The sequence below is a fragment of the Dermacentor andersoni genome, chromosome 3 (assembly GCF_023375885.2).
Source record: "Dermacentor andersoni chromosome 3, qqDerAnde1_hic_scaffold, whole genome shotgun sequence".
NCBI lineage: Eukaryota > Metazoa > Arthropoda > Arachnida > Ixodida > Ixodidae > Dermacentor > Dermacentor andersoni.
In genome coordinates, this window is record NC_092816.1 from 10,920,030 (window position 1) to 10,933,880 (window position 13,851).

The 13,851-nt window shown below is 53.6% G+C and overlaps 1 protein-coding gene across 1 annotated transcript in view; it reads right to left on the bottom strand.

The window, feature by feature from the left end:
• The window catches only part of homer (protein), an 81,821-nt gene that overhangs the window by 17,601 nt on the left and 50,369 nt on the right, over positions 1–13,851 (bottom strand). The window lies entirely within an intron of this gene.

Genomic DNA, 13,851 nt, shown 5'->3' on the forward strand with positions numbered 1-13,851 from the left:
GATATGCTGTTTTCCCGCACGGCTCGCGTGGCCTGGCGCCCGCGGCGTGGTACAAGCGCGGTGCGAGAGATGGCGCGACTGTCGCGGCGGGGTTACTCGGGCGCCGAAAGGGAAGGCGCTTGGCCTCTTGGGTTGGAGACAGCAAGCAGCACGGACGTGCCGTGCCGCGGGTGGAGCGACCCTCTTTCCCGGCGGGTCGGGCGCACGGGTGGACGTCCCACGCGCGCGCGGCGACCCATGCTTCTGCGAGACCGCCTCGCGTGGCGGCCTTCGAGCGCGCCTCCGTTGGCGTGACCGAACACGCGAACGACCAGGCGTTGGGATCCAGCATGGGGCGAATATATTCGCTCGCTCGCGGTGAGTCGGACTTCTAGATTTGTCGCGCGCCCATCGGCATGTTTTGGGGATAGCAACTCGGCTAGCAGGCATTGATCTATGAAAGGTGCAATAAATGCCCTTGTGACTGTTTGCACTACTGTGTTGTCGTTCCTTTGTCCCAAGAGTACGGAGGAGAGAACCCCGTATCTCCCACATCTGGCTGCCCAACGTGGACCTCTTGGGGCATCGGACGATAATTTTAAGTGTTGCTTCGTTCAAGACCTTTGTTTGAACCGAAGCGTAGGCCTAGCGTGGATTTTGATCGCTAGCGTCGGCGGCGTGCTTTCTTGAGCGAGGCGACGGTGGCTGTAGTGTGTTTGAACTTATCAGCATGCTAAGCCTTTTCGCAAGTGTTTTTTTTTAAATGACATTCGTCGGTACGAGAGCCACGTGGTCTGCATCCTGGGAGAGCGAGGCTGAGTGCCCGCGGAGCAGTGGCAAGCCTGAAGCGAGTGAGTACGGAAGCCTCGTGGGTGGTCCGAATTTCTTATGTAAATAGTGTGTAAATAGCTTCTTCTATCTCTTTGACTCGGATGAAGTCGCGGCTCTGGGAGCCGGGTGGCCGCGGGCCACGGGTGCCACGACGGGCTGACTGGTATTGCGGCCTGGCACCGGGCGCTCCGACACCGTCTGGGACGGTGGGCGCCGTCAACTCGGATGCTGTGTGCACCGAGCGGAGTAGGACCACCTCACAGAGCTAACGTCTCCTCGCGGCTGCCTGTTTTGCGCCCATTTTGGGTGTTGTTTTTGGATGCCGGTTGTTGTCAGAGTAGCGACGATTTAGGCCTAAGGCTTTACGAAGCTGCCTGTCGCACGTGGAGGGACACAACCTGGTGGACCGTGGCGTTGAGGCGTTGCAATTTGCTTCCCTCATTCTATTTAGCCTCGCACGAATTGAAATTACTCGTTCGACTCAAGAAAGCGAGCTTCGTTCACGTGAACTTAGCATCTGAGTAGCTGCCCGATCTTTTATTAGCCGAGTTGAACATCGTACCACGTGGGCGATGCGCATGCAGAATTCCTCTCCCTTGCACTACTGTAGTGTTTGCCGAGTGTGTTGAGTCTACGCAGCGTCATTGGAGTCACCCCGGGCGATGGTGATGCTGTGGCCAGTTTGGCGCAGCGACTTCGGCGGCCTCCTGCATCCAGCTCACAACCCTCGGCGGCGGACAAAGGAGCCAGCGGTCACCGACAGCTACGGCGGCTCTTGCCAGCAGGGCGCGTCGGCGCGAGCGACGCTTGCTCGTACCGACTGCTGCGTCGTCGTCTCCGGAGTCCTGGCCTGGGATCGTGCCGTCGAGTCGCAAAGCTGCTGCTGTGACCGGCGGACGCCAGCGGTGTACCCAAGGACAGTCGGCTCGCATGTTATGGACAGCGTGTGGACATTTCCCCGGCGCGGCCACTGTTGCATGTACCACCTTGTTCGCGAAGCACGTGTTGATGTTAGACCGTGTCACATGTTTCGCCGGAATAAGAAGTGATTTAAGGTTGGGGGGATGTGGGGTTGCGCGACCCTCGCGCCTCCCCTGATGTTTTTCCCGCATAGCGCATCCCCTGATATGCTGTTTTCCCGCACGGCTCGCGTGGCCTGGCGCCCGCGGCGTGGTACAAGCGCGGTGCGAGAGATGGCGCGACTGTCGCGGCGGGGTTACTCGGGCGCCGAAAGGGAAGGCGCTTGGCCTCTTGGGTTGGAGACAGCAAGCAGCACGGACGTGCCGTGCCGCGGGTGGAGCGACCCTCTTTCCCGGCGGGTCGGGCGCACGGGTGGACGTCCCACGCGCGCGCGGCGACCCATGCTTCTGCGAGACCGCCTCGCGTGGCGGCCTTCGAGCGCGCCTCCGTTGGCGTGACCGAACACGCGAACGACCAGGCGTTGGGATCCAGCATGGGGCGAATATATTCGCTCGCTCGCGGTGAGTCGGACTTCTAGATTTGTCGCGCGCCCATCGGCATGTTTTGGGGATAGCAACTCGGCTAGCAGGCATTGATCTATGAAAGGTGCAATAAATGCCCTTGTGACTGTTTGCACTACTGTGTTGTCGTTCCTTTGTCCCAAGAGTACGGAGGAGAGAACCCCGTATCTCCCACAACGTACAAGGAATTCACTAATGGATGGTATGCCGAAGAACTGGCCATTATTTCTGCGTGATGCTGTGCATGCATGTGGCGTTACCTTACAAGAGGCACACACAAAGTAAGTTACAATTTACTTTTAAATGAAGCATGGACATCAGAAAAAATATATTTATATTGCTAGTCAGACTGGAAGAGCCCCAAAGTTGTCGATATTGTGACATACTTCCGGGAGGCATCCTGGAGCACCAGCTGCTGGTAAGCATCTCTGAGGTTGAGCTTGATGAACTTCTGCCCACCGGACAACGCTGACCAGAGATCTTCAATCCGGGGCAACGGGTACTCCTCGACAGTGGCGACGGGATTGATGGTAACCTTGAAATCCTTACAGATCCTGACACTGCCGTCTTACTTGGACTGGTATGATGGGAGTGGCCCATTCAGACGTCTTGACGGGCACCAGGATGCCCTCTCGCTGTAACCGTTGCAGCTCCTGGGTGACCCCGTCCTTCAGGGCGAACGGCAGTGGGCGAGGCTTGAAAAAACGTGGCCGGGCTCCCTCGGGTACAGATGCCAGCCGTCGTGCCGGTGAATGTGCCCACCCCTGGCTGGAACAGGGACTTGAACTCGGTCAGGAGTCCGGGGACGTCTTTCACGACATGCATACTGGCTTTCTGGTACTCTGGCAGACGAACGCCCAGTGCATGAACCCATGCAGTTTCGGCCCAGCAGCGTCGGCGACGACCCCTTGGTTAAGTAAAGGGGAAGGGTTGCCTCCCTGTCACCAAAGCGAATGCTGACCTGTGCCTGAACCTGGACCTGGGAGAGCTGTCCGGAGTAGCTGCGCAGCATCACGCACGAAGCCTCGACGGACACGCCGGGGAAAGTACGCTTGAGTTTCTCGGCCATGACGACGGTACAAGTTCTGTGTGCCACATGTTGAAAATCGGCGGGTCCTCGGCCACGAGTGGAGCCTGGCCGCGAAAGAACTTGAGCCTGCTGTCGCACGCCGCCGCCGCGTACCCTTGCGACGGCTGCCCTGGCCGCGGGCTTGTGTGGTACCTGGGCTTGAACCAGGCTGTTGCTACTGTTTGTCTTCCCACTTCAGCATACCCGTGCCAGGTGCGCAGTTTTCCCGCACGTGAAGCATTATGCTTGAGAGAACTGGCTCTTTGAGAGGGAGTGGGCACCACCACAGCAACCGCAGGTGACCACTTGTTGACCGCCGCTTCCGCCGACGGTGAGCCAGTCGCACGGAAAATCTCGCCGGCGTCCTTGGCGGCAGCTTCCATTGCTAGCGCTACCATCACGGCGTCGTCCAGCGAGGGGTCGGAAAGCTCCGGGAGTCGCGTCTGCATGGCAGTGTTGTTGATGCCGCAGAAGAAACGGTCCCGGAGCAGCGAGTCCAGCTGGTCCCTGAAAACGCACCCACTCGCTAACCCTAGTAGCGTTAGTAAGATCTTTATGAGGGCTAGTTGGTTCAAACTTAGAACTGAGGTTTAACAGCGCGAAAAAGACGAGGACACAAGGAAACAAATACCACAGACAATTTATTCTACATTGGGCTCCTTCCTCTCATTACCGGCCTTGCAAGTCCCAGCATACGTATGTGTCAACCTCATCGCCATTACTTGCCAATCACGTTCCTTGAGAACATTTTTGGATGAAAGATTACAATGTTGCTGATTTGCAGATGTTTTTGCGACTGATGTGCGCATGCCTATGCTGAAAAAGGTATAAATGTCCGGTAAATTTCAAATAAACTTCCAGTTGGTAGTCAGAACTTGTCTGTGGTATTTGTTTCCTTGTGTCCTCGTCTTTTTCGCGCTGTTAAACCTCAGTTCTAAGTATGAACCAACTAGCCCTCATCAAGATCTTACTAATGCAAATTTCTTCTACATCGGGCTCCTTCCTCTCATCACCGGCCTTGCAAAGACCAAGCATACGTATGTGCAGTGGCGTAGCAACAGGGGGGCCGGGGGGCCGTGGGCCCCGGGTGCAAGGGGCCAGTGAGGGAGGGGGGGGGTGTCATATACGTCTGAAGACACCCCTCTTTCCGCCGGCTACACCCAGCGGGGGGGGGGGGGGGGAGGTGACAGAAGACCTAAGGGCCCCGGGTGCCACGTGACCTAGCTACGCCACTGCATATGTGTCAATCTCATCGCCATAACTACTTGCCAATCACGTTCCTTGAGAACATTTTTGGATGAAATAATATAATGTTGCTGATTTGCAGATTTTTTTGCGACTGGTGTGTGCATGCCTATGCTGAAAAAGGTACAAATGTCCGGTGAATTTCAAATAAACTTCCAGTTGGCAGTCAGCGCTTGTCTGTGGTATTTGTTTCCTTGTGTCCTCGTCTTTTTCGCGCTGTTAAACCTCAGTTCTCAGTCCTAGTAGCGCAGCAACGAACTGCCCGAGGGTCTCTCCTTCCTGGCAGTTCCGGTTGTTGAAGCGGAAGCGTGGACGGTGCTGGGTTGAAATGCGAGCGCAGTATGGCGAGCAGCTCACCCAGCGTCTTAACATGCGGCGTGGCTGGCTTGAGAAGGTCGAGCAGGAGACTGAAAACGCGGGTCCCGAAGCTGGCCAGGAAAATTTCCCACTGTTTGGCCTCGGGTGTGTCGTTTGCCCGGCAGAACACGTGGACTTTTTCCTCGTAAATTGGCCAGGCGGACCCAACTCCCTCGAACGCCTCGAGCCTTCCGTACAGCGGCATGGCGGCAGCAAAGAGGGGGGGGGGGGGGGGGCGGTGTTTCGCCGCTCGCAGCCGCGTGGGACGATCCGTGGGTACTCGTCGCCAGTGTCACGATCCGTCCGGGTTCGTGAACAAGGGAGGGTTCGAGGCACCCTCCGTTAAACGGACGCTCCGCAGCGTGGTGGTGATGAACGATGACATGCGATGACTGACCGCCGAGCAGCTGTGCTCGTCGGTGTTTATTGGGTGCGGTGCCCAATGTTGCCTACCGAGCCTGGCGGGCCAACGAAGATTGAGCCCGAGGGGGCGCCATATGCTTGTTACATGTCATCATCATCATCAGCCTAGTTACGCCCACTGCAGGGCAAAGGCCTCTCCCATACTTCTCCAACTACCATGGTCATGTACTAATTGTGGCCATGTTGTCCCTGCAAACGTCTTAATGTCATCCGCCCACCTAACTTTCTGCCGCCCCCTACTACGCTTCCCTTCCCTTGGAATCCAGTCCGTAACCCTTAATGACCTTCGGTTATCTTCCCTCCTCATTACATGTCCGGCCCATGCCCATTTCTTTTTCTTGATTTCAACTAAGATGTCATTTACCCGCGTTTGTTCCCTCACCCAATCTGCTCTTTTCTTATCCCTTAACGTTACACCTATCATCCTTCTTTCCATAGCTCGTTGCGTCGTCCTCAATTTCAGCAGAACCCTTTTCGTAAGCCTCCAGGTTTCTGCCCCGTAGGTGAGTACTGGTAAGACACAGCTGTTATACACTTTCCTCTTGAGGGATAGTGGCAACCTGCTGTTCATGATTTGAGAATGCCTGCCAAACGCGCCCCAGCCCATTCTTATTCTTCTGGTTATTTCAGTCTCATGATCCGGATCCGTGGTCACTACCTGCCCTAAGTAGATGTATTCCCTTACCACTTCCAGTGCCTCGCTACATATCGTAAACTGCTGTTCTCTTCCGAGACTGTTAAACATTACTTTAGTTTTCTGTAGATTAATTTTCAGGCCAACCCTTCTGCTTTGCCTCTCCAGGTCAGTGAGCATGCATTGCAATTGGTCTCCTGAGTTACTAAGCAAGTCAATATCAGCGAATCGCAAGTTGCTAAGGTATTCTCCATCAACTTTTATCCCCAATTCTTCCCACTCCAGGTCTCTGAATACCTCCTGTAAACATGCTGTGAATAGCATTGGATATATCGTATCTCCCTGTCTGACGCCTTTCTTTATTGGGATTTTGTTGCTTTCTTTTTGGAGGATTACGGTGGCTGTGGAACCGCTATAGATATCTTCCAGTATCTTTACATATGGCTCATCTACACCCTGATTCCGTAGTGCCTTCATGACTGCTGAGGTTTCGACTGAATCAAATGCTTTTTCGTAATCAATGAAGACTATATATAAGGGTTGGTTATATTCCGCACATTTCTCTATCACCTGATTGATAGTGTGAATATGGTCTATTGTTGAGTAGCCTTTACGGAATCCTGCCTGGTCCTTTGGTTGACAGAAATCTAAGGTATTCCTGATTCTATTTGCGATTACCTTAGTAAATACTTTGTAGGCAACGGACAGTAAGCGGATCGGTCTATAATTTTTCAAGTCTTTGGCGTCCCCTTTCTTATGGATTAGGATTATGTTGGCGTTCTTCCAAGATTCCGGTACGTTCGAGGTCATGAGGCATTGTGTATATAGGGCGGCCAATATTTCTAGGACAGTGTTCCCACCATCCTTCAACAAATCTGCTGTTACCTGATCCTCCCCAGCTGCCTTCCCCCTTTGCATAGCTCCCAAGGCGTTCTTTACCTCTTCCGGTGTTACTTGTGGGATTTCAAGTTCCTCTAGCCTATTCTCTCTCACCTTATCGTCGTGGGTGTTCTGGTACTGTATAAATCTCTATAAAACTCTTCAGCCACTTGAACTATCTCATCCATATTAGTAACGATATTGCCGGCTTTGTCTCTTAACGCACACATCTGATTTTTGCCTATTCCTAGTTCCTTCTTCACTGCTTTTAGGCTTCCTCCGTTCCTGAGAGCCTGTTCAATTCTATCCATATTATAGTTCCTTATGTCCGCTGTCTTACGCTTGTTGATTAACTTAGAAAGTTCTGCTAGTTCTATTCTAGCTGTAGGGTTAGAGGCTTTCATACATTGGCGTTTCTTGATCAGATCTTTCGTCTCCTGCGATAGCTTACTGGTTTCCTGTTTAACGGCGTTACCACCGACTTCTATTGCGCACTCCTTAATGATGCCCATAAGATTGTCGTTCATTGCTTCAACACTATGGTCTACTTCCTGGGTTAAAGCCGAATACCTGTTCTGTAGCTTGATCCGGAATTCCTCTAGTTTCCCTCTTACCGCTAACTCATTGATTGGCTTCTTATGTACCAGTTTCTTCCGTTCCCTCCTCAAGTCAAGGCTAATTCGAGTTCTTACCATCCTATGGTCACTGCAGCGCACCTTGCCGAGCACGTCTACATCTTGTATGATGCCAGGGTTCGCGCAGAGTATGAAGTCGATTTCATTTCTAGTCTCACCATTCGGGCTCCTCCACGTCTACTTTCGGCCAACCCGCTTGCGGAAAAAGGTATTCATTATCCGCATATTATTCTGTTCTGCAAACTCTACTAATAACTCTCCTCTGCTATTCCTAGAGCCTATGCCATATTCCCCCACTGACTTGTCTCCGGCCTGCTTCTTGCCTACCCTGGCATTGAAATCGCCCATCAGTATACTGTATTTTGTTTTGACTTTACCCATCGCCGATTCCACGTCTTCATAGAAGCTTTCGACTTCCTGGTCATCATGACTAGATGTAGGGGCGTAGACCTGTACAACCTTCATTTTGTACCTCTTATTAAGTTTCACAACAAGACATGCCACCCTCTCGTTAATGCTATAGAATTCCTGTATGTTACCAGCTATGTTCTATTAATCAGGAATCCCACTCCTAGTTCTTGTCTCTCTGCTAAGCCCCGGTAGCACAGGACGTGCCCGCTTTTTAGCACTGTATATGCTTTTTTTGGCCTCCTAACTTCACTGAGCCCTATTATATCCCATTTACTGCCCTCTAATTCCTCCAATAGCACTGCTAGACTCGACTCACTAGATAACGTTCTAGCGTTAAACGTTGCCAGGTTCATATTCCAATGGCGGCCTGGCCTGTTACATGTATTCTTCATTAAATGAACTATTTTGGTAGAAAAATCGCAACAATTCTTTCTAGGCAATCCGCCTCTTTCATGGCACGACGGCGCATGTACTCTGCTTTAGCGGATTAGTCACGAAACGTTTTGGAAGAGTCGTGCGCCGGAAAGTCCCCCGAAAAAAATCGCTCGGACGCGCGCTGCTGCAAACACTCGCGCCGTGTACCTCGTTGAAACTCTACTGGTAGCTCGACGTCGGTACGGTACCATAAACGTGCGTAGCGTAAGACTTCAACTCCACTTTAATAGAGAAAATAGGGCAACGTCTGAGAGGTCCGGGCTGCACCATGATCCAGGCAGTTGCCGCCGTTTATTGATGGCTAGCAAAGTTAACAAAAAACCCATGCATTACACTTGGGCAACACTTAAATGCATCACGTTGTTAACGAAGTCTTCTTGCAGTGTAGGTCAGGTCTTCACTTGCTGCTGGTGGCAGCGCATGCCTGACTGCACATACTCGTAAGGTGCAGGAACACTGGCTCGATACGACACCGACAAGACGCTCACTCCAACGATTGACCGACTATTGTGCGTCACTGAAACCTTTTTATCATACCAGGTCCACAACGACGCAATCGACAAGCGCGAGTTGTACTGCAATGGGCTTTCTTGTCGATGGCGCTAGCAAAATCAGCGTGCCGACCATCGTTCGACAGAACCCTGCGCGATCGGCCGTCGAACCGACAAGACAATAGCGACAGTGTCTTCGCTTGTATATTGACACGTGTACTTATATTTATCGGGTGACCACGTTTCGCCGCCTAACAAATGTTATCGCACAGCGCAGGAAAGCGCCTGCATGTATCCGAAGTTTCTGGAAAGTTATCGATGCTTCTATCTGCTCTCTGTTGTCGCCGAACTTTATGTTATCTGATTTCATCGCCTGACGCGAATGGTGTAGAACTTTGTGGAAGGCACGCGGGTCCGAACGATTAGTCTGGAACATTCGACGACTGCTCTATAAAAGCCGACGCTCTTGACCCGCTGATCAGATTTTCGACGATCGCCGAGCGTGTTCGCCGCTATCGTTGTGCTATAAGTGTAGCCTGTTTTGTGGGCACAGGTTCGCCCAATAAAAGTTTGTTTTGTCGTTCACAGTATTGCTACTGTGTTATTCAACGTCACCACCACGTGACATATGGTGGAGGTGCTTTTCGTTCATGTACCGGACGCCCCCGACAAGCCGTGATCCAAGCCCGGACCGCAAAGAGAACACCAACGTAGTCCCGGAGCATCGAGCAAGCCGCCGTCTTCAACAGCTGCCCCCGGAGCACGGACTTCTACCTGAGAAGACCAAGAAGATTGTGGACAAGGCAACCCCAATGGCAGCCCCAGCGTCCCCCATCGTGCTGCAGCAGCCCAGGGAACCTCCGACGTTCCGCGGATCAACATTCGAGGACCCGGAAACCTGGCTCGAAACGTATGAGAGGGTCGCTAAGTTTAACAGTTGGGACAGCGACGACAAGCTGCGGCATGTCTATTTCGCATTGGAAGACGCCGCCAGGACGTGGTTCGAGAATCGGGAAGCCACCTTAACGACGTGGGACATTTTCCGAAGCGGCTTCTTGCACACGTTTACAAGCGTCGTGCGAAAAGAGCGAGCCCAAGCTCTACTAGAAACCAGAGTGCAGCTGCCAAACGAGACGATCGCGATCTTCACGGAGGAGATGGCCCGTCTTTTCCGGCACGCCGACCCGGAAATGTCGGAGGAGAAAAAAGTTCGCTTCCCGATGCGCGGCGTCAAGCAAGACCTTTTCGCCGGACTTATTCGTAACCCACCGAAGACTGTGGCTGAGTTTTCTGCAGAGGCATCGACGATCGAGAAAACTCTGGAGATGCGCACCCGGCAATATAACCGCCAGGGGCACACGCCGCAGTATGCCATCCAAGGACTGGGTTCGGACGACCTTCAAGAGACCATCAGGGCCATTGTGCGCGAAGAACTGCGCAAGGTCCTGCCTTCGTCGCAGCCTCAAGTAGCTTCGATCGCTGACATCGTGAAAGATGAGGTTCAGCGATCGCTTGGGGTTCCTGAGGTGCAACCTCAATTACCGCAGCCCCAGCCAGAAGCGATGACCTACGCCGCCATCGCACGCCGTCAAGGTCCCCCTCCGCGACCACGCCAGAGCCCTGCAACGACGCAATTCCGTCGTCCGCCGCCGCCGCCGCCAGCACGCCCACCCGTCGCCCAGCGCACCTACGCGAGGAAGACGGACATTTGGCGAGCCCCCGACCACCGTCCGCTCTGCTATCACTGCGGAGAAGCCGGCCATATGTATCGCCGATGCCCATACCGGGAGATGGGACTGCGAGGTTTCGCCGTCAATGCTCCGCGCCCGCAGCGAGGTGAACGCCCTGGCGATATCGCCGACTACCTCGCCGCTACTCAGTGGAGCTCTCGACGACCGTCGCGTTCGCCATCACCAGGCCGCTACCTGTCGCCGCAGCGCCGACCATACACTGGCCCAGCCCGGGGCCGGTCAGCGAGCCCGTATCCGGAAAACTAAAAGCAGCAACCGATGGAGGTGCGGTTGCTGTTCGTCGAACTGACGAAGATCCTCCGCCGCCGACGAAGACGACGAAAAAACCATCTCGACGACCTAATGACGACACGCCGCCGTCCCGACGAAGTCAGGAAGCCAAGACAACGCCGACGAAAGACGACTTGACGACGCGACGTTCCAGCTTCAGTTCAACACGACGCAGCCGTGATCCGACGCCGAGACCTAACTGTAACGCAAGACAAAGAACCACCGACCTCGACGTGCTTCTCGACGGCCACGCAGTCACCGCCTTGGTAGACACAGGAGCCGATTACTCCGTCATGAGTGGACCCATCGCCGCCCAGTTGAGGAAAGTTAAGACTGCATGGGAAGGCCCTCAAATTCGCACCGCTGGAGGACACCTGATTACGCCGACTGGGATCTGCACGGCAAGAATTACCGTTCATGACCGGACTTACCCTGCCACCTTCGTTGTTCTCCAACAGTGTTCACGAGACGTCATTCTCGGCATGGACTTCCTGAATCAACATGGCGCAGTCATCGACCTGAAGTCGAAATCGATAACGCTGTCACAAGATCAAGCGATACCGCCGGAGAGCTGTCGTAGTCACCACGCCTTGAGTGTGCTCGAAGATCAAGTGAGCATCCCGCCGCGCGCCAGCATTATTATTTCCGTCGGCACTGAAACACCCGCTGACGTAGAAGGCGTCATCGAGGGCGACCAACATCTACTGCTCGACCGTGAAATTTGCGTCGCAAGAGGGATCGCTCGACTCCACGGAGGGCAAGTGGAAGTTATGCTAACCAACTTCAGCCAAGAGTTCAAGCAGCACATCAACAAGGGCACGACAATCGCATACATCGAGGAAATTGTGGAAACCAGCAATGCCTTTGTCCTCTCGGATTCAGCCGCATCTACCCCGATGAGCATTGTCCCCGAACCAGACTTCAACGTGAATCCAAGTCTTCCTATGAGTAAGCAGCAACAGATCAGAAGTCTTCTCCGACGATACAAAGACTGCTTTTCGACGTCATCGAGGATTCGACAAACACCAGTTGCAAAGCATCGCATAATAACCGAAGAGAGCGCTCGACCACTCCGCCAGAGCCCTTACCGAGTTTCGACGCGAGAACGTGAAGCTATTAGGCAACAAGTCGACGAAATGCTGCGCGACGACATCATCCAGCCGTCGAAAAGCCCGTGGGCCTCTCCTGTAGTCCTGGTACAGAAAAAGGACGGAACCCTACGCTTCTGCGTCGATTATCGTCGACTGAACAAGATCACGAAGAAGGATGTGTACCCCCTTCCACGGATAGACGACGCATTGGATCGGCTCTGCAACGCTAAATACTTTTCTTCGATGGACCTCAAGTCTGGCTATTGGCAAATAGAAGTCGACGAAAGAGATCGCGAAAAGACCGCCTTCATCACCCCAGACGGCCTCTACGAGTTCAAGGTCATGCCATTTGGACTGTGCTCGGCGCCTGCAACGTTCCTGCGCGCGATGTACACGGTTTTAGCAGGATTGAAGTGGCAGACCTGTCTCGTTTACTTGGATGACGTCGTTGTATTCGCCGGAAATTTCGACGATCACCTTAGGCGGCTTGCCACAGTACTAGAGGCCATCAAGTCATCAGGGCTCACTCTGAAACCAGAAAAGTGCCGCTTCGCTTACGATGAGCTTTTGTTCCTAGGCCACGTGATCAGCAAATCAGGAGTACGCCCCGACCCACAGAAGACAGCTGCCATCGCAAAGTTCCCGCAGCCAACCGACAAGAAGGCAGTGCACAGATTCCTTGGCATGTGTGCCTACTATAGGCGCTTTGTCAAGGACTTCTCACGCATCGCGGAGCCGCTAACACATCTAACCAAATGTGATGTCGCGTTCAAGTGGGAAACGCCGCAGGCCAAAACATTTCAAGAACTCAAACGACGCATGCAGTCGCCGCCGGTACTTGCACACTTCGACGAGGACGCCGATACCGAAATCCACACTGACGCCAGTAGCCTAGGCCTCGGTGCCGTCCTAGTCCAGAGGAAAGAAGGACTTGAAAGGGTGATATCGTATGCTAGCCGGTCGCTGTCAAAAGCGGAAAGCAAATATTCTACGACTGAAAAGGAATGCCTCGCCATCATTTGGGCTATAGCTAAATTCCGCCCTTACCTCTATGGCAGGCCATTCAAAGTCGTCAGTGACCATCATGCATTGTGTTGGCTAGCTAACTTAAAGGACCCTTCAGGACGGCTGGCGCGGTGGAGCCTCAGACTACAAGAATATGACGTCACGGTAATATACAAGTCCGGAAGAAAACACTCCGACGCCGACTGCTTATCGCGCGCCCCCATCGATCCCCCGCCGCAAGACGACGAGGACGACGACGCCTTCCTTGGGATAATAAGCGCGGAAGACTTCACTAAACAGCAACGAGCAGACCCGGAGCTAAAAGGCCTCGTCGAGTATTTGGAAGGAAACACCGACGTTGTCCCTAGGGCATTTAAGCGCGGGTTGTCGTCGTTCACGCTACAAAACAACCTGCTCGTGAAGAAGAACTTCTCACCAGTCCGCGCCAGCTACCTTCTTGTTGTACCGTCAGCGCTGCGTCCAGAAATACTGCACGCCCTACACGACGATCCAACCGCTGGGCACCTCGGATTCTCCCGGACGCTGTCGAGAATACAGGAAAGGTATTACTGGCCGCGTCTGACCGCCGACGTCGCCCGTTACGTCAAGACATGCCGAGACTGTCAACGACGCAAGACACCACCGACAAGGCCAGCAGGATTACTACAGCCGATCGAACCTCCTCGCCGACCATTCCAGCAGATTGGGATGGATTTGTTGGGGCCGTTTCCGATATCAACATCCGGGAATAAGTGGATCGTCGTGGCGACGGACTATCTCACCCGCTTTGCTGAAACTAAAGCTCTACCAAAAGGCAGCGCAGCCGAAGTGGCGAAATTTTTCGTCGAGAACATCCTGCTGCGA